Consider the following 16792-nt stretch of genomic DNA (forward strand, 5'->3'; position numbering starts at 1 on the left):
TACTCATCAATAACCTGCTCATCGATGCTCAGTTTGGGTTCCGACAGGACCACTCGGCTCCAGACCTCATTACGGCCTTGGTCCAAACATGGACAAAAGAGCTGAATTCCAGAGGTGAGGTGAGAGTGACTGCCCTTGACATCAAGGCAGCATTTGACCGCGTGTGGCACCAAGGAGCCCTAGTAAAATTGAAGTCAATGGGAATCAGGGGGAAAGCTCTCCAGTGGCTGGAGTCATACCTAGCACAAAGGAAGATGGTAGTGGTTGTTGGAGGCCAATCATCTCAGCCCCAGGGCATTGCTGCAGGAGTTCCTCAGGGCAGTGTCCTGGACCCAACCATCTTCAGCTGCTTCATCAATGACCTTCCCTCCATCATAAGGTCAGAAATGGGGATGTTCGCTGATGATTGCACAGTGTTCAGTTCCATTCACAACCCCTCAAATAGTGAAGCAGTCCGAGCCTGCATGCAGCAAGACCTGGACAACATCAAGGCTTGGGCTGATAAGTGGCAAGTAACATTCGTACCAGACAAGTTGCAGGCAATGCTTGACATTCAACGGTATTACCATCGCCGAATCCCCCATCATCAACATCCTGGAGGTCACTATTAACCAGAAACTTAACTGGACCAGCCATATAAATACTGTGGCTACAAGAGCAGGTCAGAGGCTGGGTATTCTGCGGCGAGTGACTCACCTCCTGACTCCTCAAAGCCTTTCCACCATCTACAAGGCACAAGTCAGGAGTGTGATGGAATACTCTCCACTTGCTTGGATGAGTGCAGCTCCAACAACACGCAAGAGGCTCGACACCATCCAGGACAAAGCAGCCCGCTTGATTGACACCCCATCCACCACCCTAAACATTCACTTGCTTCACCACTGGCGCACCGTGGCTGCAGTGTGTACCATCCACAGGATGCACTGCAGCAACTCGCCAAGGCTTCTTTGACAGCACCTCCCAAACCCGCGACCTCTACCACCTAGAAGGACAAGGGCGGCAGGCACATGGGAACAACACTACCTGCACGTTCCCCTCCAAGTCACACTCCATCCCGACTTGGAAATATATCGCCGTTCATCATCACTGGGTCAAAATCCTGGAACTCCCTTCCTAACAGCACTGTGGGAGACCCGTCACCACATGGACTGCAGCGGTTCAAGAAGGCGGCTCACCACCACCTTCTCAAGGGCAATTAGGGATGGGCAATAAATGCCGACCTCGCCAGCGACGCCCACATCCCTTGAACGAATAAAAAAAAAAAATCCCTGTACAGTATTTACCAATGTTCAGTTTTCTTTATCCCTGACGAGGAGTCCAGGATGAGTCTGCTGTGTGTGTCTCCCACGATTTTCTCTTTGCTGACAGATTCGAATATACTGTTGGTGCTTCTCTAGGTCAGTGAAAGAACTGAGTCGAAACTGCATCCAACACCAATCCGTATTTTAGTGACCAGCAGTGCCCACAGGGTTCACAGCAGTGGAGATTGGTTTTACAGTCCACCATTTATAGCAGGTAAATCGCGTTACCAACCCACCTGCTATAAGTGGTGAGCACTGTAATAAAATATAATTTTAAAATGGGGACAAGTACCAAAAATTAAAGTAGTTCTTTATTGTATCTGCCTTTGCTGGTATCAGATTGTTACTGAGTAAAGGGCATTCTTTTGTTTGATCAATGGGAACATATTGTCCGTAGTGATATGTAGGACAAAAATACACAGTAAGAGATTACAGTCAGGCAGCTTAGTGCTGATTTGGTTTGATAAAGTATTATTAATAACTGTACCATGGTGATAAAAGTCTTTGTATTGAAATAAAATATGGGAGAGCTTTACAATAGCTCCAATGGGAATACTTAGCAGTGTAATTAAGTAGCACAGATAAAAAAAAATTCTCTATCCACTCTCTAAGGATTATCCAGGGGGTGAGCAAGATTATCCAGTTATATCGAGTCTAACTTCTTTACCCATAGAGTGGTAACAATGTGGAACTACAAGGAGTAGTTGAGGCAAAGAACATAGATGCACTTAAGGGGAAGCTAGATAAGCACATGAGGGAGAAAGGAATAGAAGGTTATGCTGATAGGGTTAGATGAAGAGGGAGGGAGGAGGCTCATGTTGAACATAAACGCCGGCATAGACCAGTTGGGCTGAATGGCCTGTTTTTGTGCTGTAGCTTTGATGTAACTCGATGTTTTCTCTCAGCCTGTTCAGCCTTTTCTGAAAAGTATATCCTCTCAGTTCCGGTATCATCCTTATGAATCTTTTTTACACCTTCCCCAATGTCTCTGTACCTTTTTTATAATATGGAGAACAAAATTGTGCACAGTACTCCAAGTGTAGTCTAACTAAGGTTCTATACAAGTTCAAAAAAACTTCTCTGCTTTAAAATTCTGTCCCTCTAGAAATGGACCCCAGTGCTTGGTTTGTTTTTTTTATGACCTTTCTAACCTACGTTGCTAGTGATTTGTGTCTCTCTACCCCGAGATCTCTTTGCTCCTTTATCCCATTTAGACTCTTCTATTCCAAGCAGTATGTGGCCTCCTTATTCTTTCTACCAAAATGAACAACCTCACACTTGTCTATATTGAAATTCATTTGCCAGTTACACGGTTATTCTGCAAGTTTATTAATGTCGTCTTGCATTTTGACGCATTCTTCCTTTGTATTAACTATAACCCCCAATTTGGTTTTGACTGCAAATTTTGAACTTGTACTTCTGACTCCCGAGTCCAAATCATTAATGTAAATTACCAGCACCGATCCCCTCCTTTTGCCAATCTGAGTAGCTACCCTTAACCTCTACTCTCTTTTCTGTTTTGTAGCCAGCTGGCTATCCATTCTGCTACCTGTCCCCTGACTCCATGTGCTCTGACCTTAGTCATGAGTGTACTATGCGGTACCTTATCGAAAGCCTTTTGAAAATCCAAATATATTGCATCTACTGCATTACCCTTGTCTACTATTTCTGTCACTTAGTGAGTAACTGAGCCATGCAGACCAGGGAGGACCCTGGTTCATTCCCAAGTCTGTGCTGAATTAACACATCTCACCTGAGACAGAGTTAAGGGTTCTACAACTGGCCTCATTCATTCTTGGGAGGAGAAAATTGTCCAGTTGTTAATCCCTATCCAGGACACGTACAGGTGACGGAAGGATTGGGCTTGACCGTGGCGCTCCCTGTGGTTGAATAGCTTGCTAACACACGAGTGTGAATAATGGTCACTTTGATAAGATACCAAAGGGAAACCAGGACCCATGGAGCAAGGGTTCAGCACCTTCAGGAATGGAGGACAATTGAGAAATTTGGTGAGGAAATAACTTCTCTCTCCAAATAAATAGACCCTATGTGAGTGAATATTAGACGCACAATTATGTAAGATTTGATTTTATCGCTAATAAGTTAAAATCATTTTATAATTTCTAATATATTTTGCTGTGGGTAAGGGAACAATATACATTTAGTCACTAAAGGTACAGTCTGATCTCCTCTATCCTTGGCAGTTGCCTCGTCAGCCCTCTGCTTTCGTCCAGTCTCTGCCATGCATAATTACACCTATTTTATCTTCTTTTCCTCAGTGATTGAGACTAACTATATGGTTGTCTCAGCTATTGCCTCCTCCACCCACCTCAGTCACAGGCACCATTTCCCTTCCCTTCAAACATCTCCAACCACTATCCTGTAACGAACCATTAAAAAACATTATTTTCAATTTTCTCCTCTCTTGAAGGTGTTGACTCCCTGATTAGAGTATTGTTCCATTTGCTCACCCTCCAGTATCTCACCCAAGTGGTTGTTATTCACACGTGAGCCCTGACTGTAGGAGCCAGCAGGTTATCAGCTGTAAAGGAGATCACAGTCGAGCTGATTCCTGGTCCTGACCCATGGCCAATACATGGCTACTTCTAACAAGGGGTTGCTGTATAGTGTCAAGATTGGAATCCTGGCTGATTTTTCTTTTCTGTAATCCAGAGACATTGTGGCTAATTGTAATGCTCCAACCATCCTCAGCTCAGACTGGGCACTGAATCTGCGACCGTCCTGACCTATTTAGCTCAGAGATGGAGAATTTACCTCCTGAGTCTTTTGGATGGCTGGGATTATATTTCTACGATGTTGACATGAACTGTTCCTCCCACTGTTTACAACATCAGAAGGGCAGTGAGGTCACATCACAAGACCATGAGACATCACACAAACAGCTCTGTAATATTGGCCCCTTCACTGACCTTAATCAGTTACAAATATCCCCCACACCACCAGAAAAGGAAAACAAAAATGAATGGAAACTAAAATAAAAGGCTACCAAGGATTCAGTTGATAAAGGTATCAGCCACGGCAAAACTGACCTGATTTAATCTCTGATCTCTGCGGAGTTAGTTGATCTCAACTGGCCTCAATACTACGAAGGCTATGGAGGGGAGAAAACATCCAGGGCTCACAGTCCTGGTCTGTTGACCTGTAGGTGGAAAGTGAGTATGTGTGACAGCATCAAACCAGTTATGTCAAGTATTAAATAGTTTGCATAAGGTAGATCCTGAATTTTAACATAAGGCAGTAGAGTAAGAGGTCATAAGTATAAACCAGTGAGAAATAGTTTTAGAACAGAAATCAGAAGGAAGTTCTTCTCAAAGGTCTAGAATAATCTTCCAGGTAGAGGTGGAGACTTCAGGGGCATTCAAAACACAATTTGAATGCAAGGCTGGAATTGTTAAATACTATTTAAATACCAAATTTTCTTTGCTCATTTGTGACTTTTTTTCTGTTGTTACAACACACGCACACACACACACAACTTGCTGACATCTCTGTCTAAAGTGAAGCATCGTCTTTATAGAGAAATAATGCACCTGATTGCTGTGAATGTCATAATGAGGCATTAATTATTCACATCGATTGAGCCAAGGTTACAAAATTCCCACAGCGAACAAAAGCATGTCTGAACACTCAAATTCTCATTTGCATTTTAGAACTTTTCCAAATTAACCCCTCCAAATCATTTGGTGGGTTCCATACCACATGTTAATTTTGATCAAATGTTTTGAATTCCAGGGAATGAAAGCACCAGGGCTCAAACCAGGTAAAAGAAAACCCAGGGAGTTAGATTGGGCTGCGGTCCAACTTTTTTTCACTTGAATAATAGCAGTTTACAGTTTGAGCATTAATACAATACAATTCCCTCATGTATGGAAAAAAATATCCTAACTCATCAATCAACATAAAATCTAGAATTACATAAATCTATTAAGAAACAATTACGATGATGGTATTCCACTTGCATAAAAGTAGGGGAAAACTAGAGATGAATCTCATCACCACTAATAGGTACTGACCTATGGAATTCCATTGGCCTCCAATAATTTTTTCCTCTTTTGGTTTCCCACTTATTTTCGGGAGGGAGGATTTAAAAATAAAATAGGGCCTTCTAGATACGTGGTCCATGTAGGATCAAATTACAAAGGGAGAACTAAGAATGAGGTTCTGCTGATACAGTTTGAGGAGCTAGAGTCTAAACTAATAAGCAGAACCTGAAAGGTAATAATCTCTGGATTATTACCTGAGCCACGTGCAAATTGGCATGGGGCAAGCAGATCAGAGAGTTAAATGCGTGGTGTGAGAGACAGGGGTTGCGATTCATGGGGCACTGGCACCAGTACTGTGGAAAGAGAGGGCAGGGCTGTTCCGTTCCACTGTTTCACTCTCCTGGCGAATTGAATAACTCGGGCTGGAGATAGGGACTTAAACTAAAAAGTGGGGGGGAGGGGAAGAAGAGGGGTCAGGTGAGGGGAAATTCAGAAATCCAATGAGAAAAGTCAAGGCAACAGAGCAGTTTCGCCACTATGCTACCGTACCGTAGCATAGTGATTATGTTACTGGATGAGTAATCCAGAGGCCTAGACTAAAATCCAGAGTCATGAGTTCAAATCCCGCCATGGCAGCTGGCGAATTTAAATTCAATTAATTAATTAAATTCAATTAATTAAATAAAAATCTGGAATTAAAATCCTAGTATCAGCAATGATGGCCATGAAACTACCAGATTGTCATAAAAACCCATCTGGTCCACTAATGTCCCTTAGGGAAGGAAACCTGCCGTCCTTACCCAGTCTGGCCTATATGTGACTCCAGATCCACAGCACTGTGGTTGATTCTTAATTGCCCTCTGAAATGGCCGAGCAAGCCACTCAGTTGGAAAATCTCGCGACGAAAAGTCATAAGAATAAAACCTGACGGACCACCCGGCATCGAACCACTAGGCGAACCAAGCCCAGTCGACCCTGCAAGGTCCTCCTTACTAACACCTGGGGACTTGTGCCAAAATTGGGAGAGCTGTCCCACAGACTAGTCAAGCAACAGCCTGACATAGCCATACTCACAGAATCATACCTTTCAGCCAACGTCCCAGACTCTTCCATCACCATCCCTGGGTATGTCCTGTCCCACCGGCAGGACAGACCCACCAGAGGTGGCGGTACAGTGATATACAGTCAGGAGGGAGTGGCCCTGGGAGTCCTCAACATTGACTCTGGATCCCATGAAATCTCATGGCATCAGGTCAAACATGGGCAAGGAAACCTCCTGCTGATTACCACCTACCGTCCTCCCTCAGCTGATGAATCAGTCCTCCTCCATGTTGAGCACCACTTGGAGGAAGCACTGAGGGTAGCAAAGGCACAAAACGTACTCTGGGTGGGGGACTTCAATGTCTATCACCAAGAGTGGCTCGGTAGCACCACCACTGACCGAGCTGGCCGAGTCCTGAAGGACATAGCTGCCAGACTGGGCCTGCGGCAGGTGGTGAGCGAACCACAGGAAAAACTTACTTGACCTCGTCCTCACCAATCTACCTGTCGCAAATGCATCTGTCCATGACAGTATTGGTAGGAGTGACCACCGCACAGTCCTCGTGGAGACAAAGACCCGTCTTCACACTGAGTACATCATCCAGCGTGTTGTGTGGCACTACCACCGTGCTAAATGGGATAGATTCAGAACAGATCTAGCAGCTCAAAACTGGGCATCCATGAGGCATTGTGGGCCATCAGCAGCAGTAGAATTTTATTCCAGCACAATCTCTAACCTCATGGCCCAGCATATTCCTCACTCTATCATTACCAACAAGCCAGGAGATCAACCCTGGTTCAATGAGGAGTGCAGAAGAGCATGCCAGGAGCAGCACCAGGCGTACCTAAAAATGAGGTGCCAACCTGGTGAAGCTATAGCATGCTAAACAGCGGAAGCAACATGCTATAGACAGAGCTAAGCGATTCCACAACTAACGGATCAGATCAAAGCTCTGCAGTCCTGCCACATCCAGTCGTGAATGGTGGTGGACAATTAAACAACTAACTGGAGGAGGAGGCTCTGCAAACATCCCCATCCTCAATGATGGCGGAGTCCAGCACGTGAGTGCAAAAGACAAGGCTGAAACGTTTGCAACCATCTTCAGCCAGAAGTGCCGAGTGGATGATCCATCTCAGCCTCCTCCCGATATCCCCACCATCACGGAAGCCAGTCTTCGGCCAATTCGATTCACTCCACGTGATATCAAGAAACGGCTGAGTGCACTGGATACAGAAAAGGCTATGGGCCCCGACAACATCCCAGCTGTAGTGCTGAAGTCTTGTGCTCCAGAACTAGCTGCGTCTCTAGCCAAGCTGTTCCAGTACAGCTACAACACTGGCATCTACCCGACAATGTGGAAAATTGCCCAGGTATGTCCTGTCCACAAAAAGCAGGACAAATCCAATCCGGCCCATCAGTCCACTCTCAATCATCAGCAAAGAGATGGAAGGTGTCGTCGACAGTGCTATCAAGCGGCACTTACTCACCAATAACCTGCTCACCGATGCTCAGTTTGGGTTCCGCCAGGACCACTCGGCTCCAGACCTCATTACAGCCTTGGTCCAAACATGGACAAAAGAGCTGAATTCCAGAGGTGAGGTGAGGGTGACTGCCCTTGACATCAAGGCAGCATTTGACCGAGTGTGGCACCAAGGAGCCCTAGTAAAATTGAAGTCAATGGGAATCAGGGGGAAAACTCTCCAGTGGCTGGAGTCATACCTAGCACAAAGGAAGATGGTAGTGGTTGTTGGAGGCCAATCATCTCAGGCCCAGGACATTGCTGCAGGAGTACCTCAGGGCAGTGTCCTAGGCCCAACCATCTTCAGCTGCATCATCAATGACCTTTCCTCCATCATAAGGTCAGAAATGGGGATGTTCGCTGATGATTGCACAGTGTTCAGTTCCATTCGCAACCCCTCAAATAATGAAGTAGTCCGAGCCCGCATGCAGCAAGACCTGGACAACATCCAGGCTTGGGATCATAAGTGGCAAGTAACATTCGCGCCAGATAAGTGCCAGGCAATGACCATCTCCAACAAGAGAGAGTCTAACCACCTCCCCTTGACATTCAACGGCATTACCATCGCCGAATCCCCCACCATCAACATCCTGGGGGTCACCATTGACCAGAAACTGAACTGGACCAGCCATATAAATACTGTGGCTATGAGAGCAGGTCAGAGGCTGGGTATTGTGCGGCGAGTGACTCACCTCCTGACTCCCCAACGCCTTTCCACCATCTACGATGGAATACTCTCCACTTGCTTGGATGAGTGCAGCTCCAACAACACTCAAGAAGCTCGACACCATCCAAGATAAAGCAGCCCGCTTGATTCGCACCCCATCCACCACACTAAACATTCACTCCCTTCACCACCGGCGCACTGTGGCTGCAGTGTGTACCATCCACAGGATGCACTGCAGCAACTCGCCAAGGCTTCTTCGACAGCACCTCCCAAACCCGCGACCTCTACCACCTAGAAGGATAAGAGCAGCAGGCACATGGGAACAACACCACCTGCACGTTCCCCTCCAAGTCACACACCATCCCGACTTGGAAATATATCGCCGTTCCTTCATTGTCGCTGAGTCAAAATCCTGGAACTCCCTTCCTAACAGCACTGTGGGAAAACCGTCACCAGCGGTTCAAGAAGGCGGCTCACCATCACCTTCTCGAGGGCAATTAGGGATGGGCAATAAATGCTGGCCTCGCCAGCGACGCCCGCATCCCGTGAACGAATAAAAAAAAAAATAAGCAGAGTGTGGCAGGAAGGGACAGAGAGTTTAACATTAATAGTGCATCAGCAAATAAGGTCAAAGCAAGGGAAAATGGTAAAAAGTTAAAATTAAAAGCTCTTTATCTGAATGCATGGAGCATTCGTAACAAGATCGATGAATTAGTTGCACAAATAGAGATAAATGGGTTTGATCTAATAGCCATTGCAGAGACATGGTTGCAAGGTGACCAAGGTTGGGAATTAAATATTCCAGGGAACTTGACATTTTGAAAAGACAGGCAGAATGGAAAAGGAGGGGGTGTGGCCCTAATAATAAAGGACGACATAAGGGCAGTGGTGAGAAAGGATCTTGGCTCGGAAGATCAGGATGCAGAATCAGTATGGGCAGAAATAAGAAATAACAAGGGGCAGAAAACACTGGTGGGAGTAGTTTATAGGCCTCCTAATAGTAGCTATACCGTTGGACAGAGTATTAATCATGAAATAATAGGAGCTTGCAACAAAGCTAATACAATAATTGTGGGGGAATTTAACCTTCCTATAGAGTGGACAAATCAAATTGGCAAAGGTAGACTGGAGGATGAGTTCATGGAATGTATTTGAAACAGTTTCCCAGAACAATACATCATTGAACCGACCAGAGAACAGACTATTTTAGATCTAGTATTGTATAATGAGACGGTTAATTAGTAATCTCATAGTAAAGGATCCCCTGGGGAAGAGTGATCATAATACGATAGAATTTCACACTGAGTTTGGGAGGGATGTACTTAAGTCAGAAACTAGAGTCTTAAACTTAAATAAAGCCAATTACATAGGTATGAGGGGCAAATTGGCTAAGGTAGATTGGGAAATTAGATTGAAGGGTGTCACGGTACATAAGCAATGGCAAACATTTAAATAAATATTTCAATATTCTCAATGAATATACATTCCATTGAGAAATAAAAACTCCACTGGAAAAGTGATTCATCCGTAGCTAACTAAAGAAGTTAAGAATAGTATTAGATTAAAAGAAGAGGCCTATAATGTTGTGAAGAAGAGAAGTAAGCCTGAGGATTAGGAGAGTTTTAGAAACCAGCTAAGGATGATCAAAAAATTGATAAAAAGAGAGAAAATAGAATATGAAAGTAAAATAGCAAGAAATATAAAAAGGGATTGTAAGAGCTTCTACATGTATGTAAAAAGGAAGAGAGTAGCAAAAGTAAACTTTGGTCCCTTAGAGGCTGAGACAGAAGATTTATTAGAATGGTTCCATGGATGAGGGACCTCAGTTACATGGATAGACTGGAAAAGCTGGGATTGTTCTCCTTGATAGAGGTGTTCAAAATTATGAAGGGTCTAGACAAAGTAAATAAAGAAAAACTGTTCCCATTGGCGGAAGGGTCTCGAACTGGAGGACACAGGGTTTAAGTGATTGGCAAAAGAACCAAAGGCGACATGAGGAAAAACTTTTTTATGCAGCGAATGGTTAGGATCTGAAATGCACTCCCTGAAAGGGTGGTGGAAGCAGGGTCAATTGTGGCTTTCAAAAAGGAATTAGATAGGTACTGAACGAGAAAAAATTTGCAGGGCTATGGGGAAAAAGCAGGGGAATGGGACCAGCTGGATTGCTTTTGCAGAGGGCCGGCGCAGGTTCAATGGGCCGAATGGTCACTTTCTGTGCTGTAACCATTCTACAGTTCTAAATTATAACGGGGAATAAGGAAATGGCAGAGACGGTAAACAAATATTTTGTATCTGTCTTCACAGTAGAAGACACAAAAAAATACCAGAAATAGTGGGGAACCAAGGGGCTAATGACAGTGAGGAACTTAAAGTAATTAGATTGTAGAGAAAGAGTACTGGAGAAACTAATGGGACTAAAAGCCGATAAATCCCCTGGACCTGATGGCCCACATCCTAGGGTTCTAAAAGAGGTGGCTGCAGAGATACTGGATGCATTGGTTGTGATCTTCCAGAATTCCCTAGATTCTAGAATGGTCCCAGTGGATTGGAAGGTAGCAAATGTAATCCCGCTATTCAAGAAGGGAATGAAAATAGGGAACCAAAGGCCAGTTAACCTGACATCAGCCATCAGGAAAATGCTGGAACCATTATTAAGGGAGTGGTAAGGGCACTTAAATCATAAAATGATTAGGCAGAGTCAACATGATTTTATGAAAGGGAAATGGTGTTTTTTTTTATTTGTTCATGGGATGTGGGCGTCGCTGGCAAGGCCAGCATTTATTGCCCATCCCTTATTGCCCTTGAGAAGGTGGTGGTAAGCCGCCTTCTTGAACCACTGCAGTCGTGTGGTGAAGGTTCTCCCACAGTGCTGTTAGGAAGGGAGTTCCAGGATTTTGACCCAGCGATGATGATGGAACGGCGATATATTTCCAAGTCGGGATGGTGTGTGACTTGGAGGGGAACGTGCAGGTGGTGGTGTTCCCATGTGCCTGCTGCCCTTGTCCTTCTAGGTGGTAGAGGTCGCAGGTTTGGGAGGTGCTGTCGAAGAAGCCTTGGCGAGTTGCTGCAGTGCATCCTGTGGATGGTACACACTGCAGCCATGGTGAAGGGAGTGAATGTTTAGGGTGGTGCATGGGGTGCCAATCAAGCGGGCCGCTTTGTCCTGGATGGTGTCGAGCTTTTTGTATTGTTGGAGCTGCACTCATCCAGGCAAGTGGAAAGTATTCCATCACACTCCTGACTTGTGCCTTGTAGATGGTGGAAAGGCTTTGGGGAGTCAGGAGGTGAGTCACTCACTGCACAATACCCAGCCTCTGACTTGCTCTTGTAGCCACAGTATTTATGTGGCTGGTCCAGTTAAGTTTCTGGTCAATGGTGACCCCCAGGATGTTGATGGTGGGGGATTCGGCGATTGTAATGCCGTTGAATGTCAAGGGCAGATGGTTAGACTTTCTCTTGTTGGAGATGGTCATTGCCTGGCACTTGTCTGGCGTGAATGTTACTTGGCACTTATCAGCCCAAGCCTCGATGATGTCCAGGTCTTGCTGCATGCGGGCACAGAGTACTTCATTATCTGAGGCATTGCGAATTAACCTGAACACTGTGCAATCATCAGCGAATATCCCACTTCTGACCTTATGATGGAGGGAAGGTCATTGATGATGCAGCAGAAGATGGTTGGGGCTAGGAGACTGCCCTGAGGAACTCCTGCAGCAATGTCCTGGGGCTGAGATGATTGGCCTCCGACAACCACTACCGTCATCCTTTGTGCTAGGTATGACTCCAGCCACTGGAGAGTTTTCCCCCTGATTCCCATTGACTTCAATTTTACTCGGGCTCCTTGATGCCACATTCGGTCAAATGTTGCCTTGATGTCAAGGGCAATCACTCTCACCTCACCTCTGGAATTCCGCTCTTTTAATCCATGTTTGGACCAAGGCTGTAATGAGGTTTGGAGCCGAGTGATCCTGGCGGAACCCAAACTGAGCATCGATGAGCAGGTTATTGTTAGTAAGTGCCGCTCGATAGCTATGTCGACGACACCTTCCATCACTTTGCTGATGATTCAGAGTAGACTGATGGGGCGGTAATTGGCTGGAATGGATTTGTCCTGCTTTTTGTGGATCGGACATACCTGGGCAATTTTCAACTTTGTCTGGTAAATGCCAGTGCTATATCTGTGTTGGAACAGCTTGGCTAAAGGCACGGCTAGTTCTGGAGCACAAGTCTTCAGCACTACAGCTGGGATGTTGTCGGGGCCCATAGCCTTTGCTGTATCCAGTGCACTCAGCCCTTTCTTGATATCACGTGGAGTGAATCGAATTGGCGGAACACTGGCTTCTGTGACGGTGGGGATATCGTGAGGAGGCTGAAGGTTTGACATTTTAGAGTTTTTTTGAGGGTGTAACTCGCAGGGTAGACAAAGGGGAACCAGTGGATGTAGTATATTTGGATTTTCAAAAGGTATTCGATAAGAGGCTGTTGCGCAAGATAAGGGCTCATGGGGTTGGGGGTAATATATTAACATGGATAGAGGATTGGTTAACAGACAGAAAATAGAGAGTAGGGATAAACGGATCATTTTCAGGTTGGCAGGCTGTTACTAGTGGGGTGCTGCAAGGATCGGTGCTTGGGCCTCAGCTATTTAGAACCTATATTAATGACTTAGCTGAAGGGACCGAGTGTAATGTATCCAAGTTTGCTGACGATACAAAGCTAGGTGGGAAAGTGAGCTGTGAGGAGGACAAAGAGTCTGCAAAGGGATATAGACAGGTTAAGTGAGTGGGCAAGAAGGTGGCAGATGGAGTGTAATGTGAGGTTATTTACTTTGATAGGGAGAATAGAAAAACAAAATATATTTTAAAATGGTAAGAAACTATTAAATGTTGGTGTTCAGAGAGATTTGGGTGTCCTCATACAAGAAACACAAAAAGTTAGTATGCAGGTACAGCAGGCAATTCGGAAAGCAAATGGAATGTTGGCCTTTATTGCAAGGGGGTTGAGTACAAGAGTAAGGAATTCTTGCTGCAATTGCACAGGGTTTTGTTGAGACTTCACCTGGAGTACTGTGTACAGTTTTGGCCTCCTTATCTAAGGAAGGATATACATGCCTCAGAGGTGGTGCAATGAAGGTTCACTAGATTGATTCCTGGGATGAGAGGGTTGTCCTATGAGGAGAGATTGAGTAGAATGGGCCTATATTCTCTCGAGTTTAGGAGAATGAGAAGTGATCTCATCGAAACATATAAGATTCTGAGGGGTCTTGACAGGGTAGATGCTGAGAGGTTGTTTCCCCTGGCTGGAGTGTCTAGAACTAGGGGGCATAGTCGCAGGATAAGAGGTCAGCTATTTAAGCTGACCTCATCGTTTCCACATCGTTCACCTGAGGAAGGAGGTAGCCTCCGAAAGCTTGTGAATTTAAAATAAAATTGCTGGACTATAACTTGGTGTTGTAAAATTGTTTACAATTGTCAACCCCAGTCCATCACCGGCATCTCCACATCACGAGCTATTTAAGACTGAGATGAGGAGGAATTTCTTCACTCAGAGGGTTGTGAATCTTTGGAATTCTCTACCCCAGAGGGCTGTGGATGCGGAGTCATTGAATATATTCAAGGCTGAGATAGATAGATTTTTGGACTCTCGGGGAATCAAGGGATATGGGGATCGGGCGGGAAAGTGGAGTTGAGTCGAAGATCAGCCACGATCTTATTGAATGGCGGAGCAGGTTCAAGGGCCCTTATAGCCTTCTCTTCCTATTTCTTCTTATATTTTTATACTGTTGAGGGTGAAGCCACAAACTGTTGTAGGACTGAACCATGCAGATCAAAGGATTCCAGGGTTTGATTCCTGGTTGATCACAGTCTACACTGAGTTATAACGATCTCAGTTGGCATTGTGGTAGTAATACTTTTAGGCAAGGGAGGGGAAAAATCATGTCGGCTTTCTGCTCCTGATTGCGATCCAGTGACCCCTGCTGGAAATGCATGTGTGTCAGCTGGGTGACGATCAGGTTCAGTTGTTAAGCTCTCCATGATTGAATACTTGCATTTATATAGTGCCTTTCACGACCTCAGGTCGCCACAAAGCACTTTACAGCTAATGAAGTACTTTTGAAGTGTAATCACTGTCGTAATGTAGGAAACGTGGCAGCCAATTTGTCCCACCAACAGCAATGCAATAAATGACCAGATAATCTGTTTTAGTGATGTTGGATAAGGGATGAATATTATCCAGGACACCAGGGAGAAAATAGTGCCATGGGATCTTCTACGTCCACCTGAGAAGGTAGACAGGGCCTCGATTTAACGTCTCATCTGAAAGACAGCACCTCTGACAGTGCAGCACTCCCTCACTACTGCACTGGAGCGTCAGTCTAGATCTTGTGCTCAAGTCTCTGGAGTGAGTCTTGAACCCATAACCTTATGACTTCAGAGGCGAGCGTGCTACCCACTGAGCCACAGCTGACTCTATGGTTTTACCACCCATTGGGTCACACATGAAGAATGTACAAGGTACCAGAGGGCTGCTGTCACTCGTGGAACTGTACCCCAGCAAGGAGTTGGTGCCTTCCGGAGAAGGAAAAAAAATTGCGTTTATATAATACATAATCACACTCTCATGGACACCCTAAAGTACTGCACAACCAATGGATTACTTTTGAAGTGTAGCTTTTGTTGTTGTGCAAGCAAAACAGCAGCCAGTTTACACACAGAAAGGTCCCACAAATAGTAAATAAATGAATGACCAGATAAGCTGTTCTGGTGGTGCTGGACGAGGGATGAATGTTGACCAGAGCTCTGGGAGGATTTTGTGCTCTTCGAATAGTGCCAGGGGATATTTTACATGCACCTGAACAGGCAGACCAGGTCTCGGTTTGATATCTTATTCCAAACACAGCACCTCTGACAGTGCGGCGCTAACTCAGTAATTCACTGAAGTGACAGCCTGGGTTATGTGCTCGAGTCCATAGTGAACTTTGGGGGAAGAAAACTGTAGCAAATCAAAAGAAAATGGTAAACGGCGCCATCATAGCTGTGCTAACAGGAGTCCACCTGACATCCCTTTCATCTACTCAAAATAAAAGAATGGGCCAAGAAGGGGTGCAGTGCTCCGGAGCACCAATAGGTGGTGCCACAGATTGGTGGCCTGCAGATTCAATCTTCCACTCCAGTGTTTTTTGATCTTGGTTTTCGATGGCCGGAGTGCCCAGATTTTGTCTTTGTGGGTCCCTTACCACAGAACATCATGGGCCACAAATCCATTTATTTGCAAATTGTTATTGTTGTTATTGCTTCCTGTTCTGACTTAGGATTTATCCACCAATATGAACATAGAAATAAGAGTAGGCCATTCAGCCCCTCGTGCCTGTTCCGCCATTCAATTAGATCATGCCTGATCCGCACCTCAACTCCATTTCCCCACCTTTGCTCCATGTCTCTTACCAAACAAAAGTCTATCAATCTCAGTCTTGAAAGCTTCAGATGACCCAGCATCTACAGTCCTTTGGGAGATTTCCAGATATCTACCATCCTCTGTGTGCATTTTAATGCCACAAATGAGGCATTAAAATGACCATTTTCAGTATAAGCCCAATAAGACTGAAGTGCCTGGGCTTTCAGGGCTGGGTTTAGAGCCACACGTGGCCCAATGGCGGCAGGTCGGACATCCCTGGTCTCTGCGGAGACGCTGAGTGGATCCCAGGGTGACGGAAATGGACTGGAAAGTCTCCAATGGGTAATTCTCAGAGTGGCTGGTAAAAAGAGACATTGACTGTGGTGTTGAGGAGGTCATCCATCCTCCCCTTAGTCAACAGCAGCAACTTACTTACAACAACAACAACACCCCATAGCACTTCACCGAGGCATAAATAAAAAAAAATCAACTTCAGAAAGGGTGACCCAAAACTTGGTCGGAGGTGCGTTTTAGGAGGGTTTTAATCTGTAACCTCATGGCACGGCATATTCCTCACTCTACCATTACCAACAAGCCAGGAGATCAACCCTGGTTCAATGAGGAGTGTAGAAGAGCATGCCAGGAGCAGCATCAGGCGTACCTAAAAATGAGGTGCCAACCTGGTAAAGCTACAACTCAGGACTACATGCATGCTAAACAGCGGAAGCAACATGCTATAGACAGAGCTAAGCGATTCCACAATCAACGGATCAGATCAAAGATCTGCAGTCCTGCCACATCCAGTCGTGAATGGTGGTGGACAATTAAACAACTAACAGGAGGAGGAGGATCTGCAAACATCCC

At 45.3% G+C, this 16792-nt stretch overlaps 1 long non-coding RNA gene across 2 annotated transcripts in view; it reads right to left on the bottom strand.

Moving 5' to 3' along the window:
• The window catches only part of LOC137323535 (uncharacterized), a 67797-nt gene that overhangs the window by 38616 nt on the left and 12389 nt on the right, over nucleotides 1–16792 (bottom strand). For both annotated transcript variants that reach the window (XR_010963382.1, XR_010963381.1), the window contains exon 2: nucleotides 4352–4461. This is a non-coding gene — a long non-coding RNA (uncharacterized lncRNA). The remainder of the gene's footprint in view (nucleotides 1–4351; nucleotides 4462–16792) is intronic.

Source organism: Heptranchias perlo, chromosome 7, assembly GCF_035084215.1.
Source record: "Heptranchias perlo isolate sHepPer1 chromosome 7, sHepPer1.hap1, whole genome shotgun sequence".
In the NCBI taxonomy this organism is placed as follows: Eukaryota; Metazoa; Chordata; class Chondrichthyes; order Hexanchiformes; family Hexanchidae; genus Heptranchias; species Heptranchias perlo.